General features: G+C 40.4%; 1 pseudogene; it reads left to right on the top strand.

Annotated features, from left to right (window-relative positions):
• Window positions 1–288: 288 nt before the first annotated feature.
• Window positions 289–1,262, top strand: LOC132345282 (large ribosomal subunit protein eL36-like; annotated as a pseudogene).
• Window positions 1,263–1,716: the final 454 nt, after the last annotated feature.

The raw sequence follows: 1,716 nt of genomic DNA, 5'->3' as shown, positions 1-1,716 counted from the left end.
TGTGTTGAACATTCCGAGGGACTGCCATACTGTTTTTGTGAAATGGCTGAACCATTTTACAGTTTCACCAACAATTAATGAGATTTCCGATTTCTTCACATCCTCACTGACGCTTGCTATTATCTGTCTTTTTTTAACCATCCTAGTAGGTGTGAAATGGTATCTAATTGTTGTTTTCATTTGCATTTATCTAACAGTTAATGATGTTGAGCACCTTCTCAGGTTCTGATTGGCCATTTATAGTCCATAAATATTTTATAAATGAATGTGTTCAGTCAGAGACTCTGAGGCAGGCTCTCAGGAACACCATCCATAGTTATTCAGATAGTCATTGTCTAATAGCAATGAATGATCAGCAGAAGTTGGGAGTACCTTATGAACAAATGATTGCGTATCCAACTGCCTTAATTAGCCAACATAGCTGATGTCTAAACCTGGTTTGTTTTGTTCAGTATTGACTTCTGATTTTGATATTATCAAAGACAATTAGTACTACTTATTCTGAGTTCAAATTCTTTCAAGCAAATATAACAAAAGAAAAAGTAGCTTTTCCCATGGCAGCCACTGAAGAGCATCAGCCATGGCTCTGTGCCATCCCATGGCCATAGGCCTCAACAAGGGCCACAGGTGACCAAGAACAAGAAGTGAGCAAACTGAGACATAGCTGCCACCGCTTCACCAAACACACCAAGTTTGTGCAGGACATGTGCGGCTTCGCCCCTGATGAGTGGCAGCTCATGGAACTGTTCAAAGTCTCCAAGGACAAGTTGGCCCTCAATTTCATCAAGAACAGGGTGGGGACACACGTTCCTGCCAAGAGAAAGAGTGAGGAGCTGAGCAATGTCCTGGCCACCATGAGGAAAGTGGTAGCGAAGAAGGACTGAGCCTTTTCCCTCTGTGCGTAATAAAACCTTCCCGTGGAAAGAAAAAAAAAGAGAGAGAGAGAAGAGAAGAAAAAGTCAAGGGCCTATAAGAAAATCAATTGTCAGAGGGGATGACTGGCTTACACCACTTGGGGGACCAGGAGCCAGGAGTTATCCTGACTCTAATCTATCTTGATTTCCCTGTTCAAATGCTAATATGCAATATGGAATTATTTCTGAGGTGACTGTACTGTAATAAAAGGTAGTGGGCTTAGGCTGCCTAGCTGCTTTTGCCCAATCCTTATAGCAACTCCAGTATCTTTTAGGAAATAGCTTTTAATCCTATAAATACAATATGGTGGGACTGTAATTTCCCTAACCAACAGATATCCTTGTTCACCATACTAGGCCAATTAGAAACTTCTTTTCTAGAATGTTTTTTTTTTAACCTTTTTATTATTAAATAAAGCACAGATACAGAAAGTGACACAAAATAAATGTATAAAAGTGAATTATTAAAAGCCAACACCCCTGTAACCACCACCCCATTATGAAAAAGAAACCTTGCAACTACTCCAGAAGTCCCTTCATGTTGCCCATCCCAAAGGCTATTCCTTTTCTACAAAATAATCACCATCATGACTCTTACAATGTTTGCTTTTTACATTTCTTTGTGATTTAATCATGTAAGTGTCTCTAGGCATTGCAGTTTAGTCTTGCCCCATTTTTAAAAAGTCTATGGGGACTACCCTGGTAGTCTAGTGGTTAAGACTTCACCTTCCAATGCAGAGGGTGTGGTTTGATCCCTGGTTGGGGACCTAAGATCCCACATGCCTCATGGCCAAAAACCAAA

Source organism: Bos taurus, chromosome 5 (genome assembly GCF_002263795.3).
Source record: "Bos taurus isolate L1 Dominette 01449 registration number 42190680 breed Hereford chromosome 5, ARS-UCD2.0, whole genome shotgun sequence".
Classification (NCBI taxonomy): Eukaryota; Metazoa; Chordata; class Mammalia; order Artiodactyla; family Bovidae; genus Bos; species Bos taurus.
Note: the sequence above shows the minus strand (reverse complement) of the source record. Positions and strands in the feature narration are given on the sequence as shown.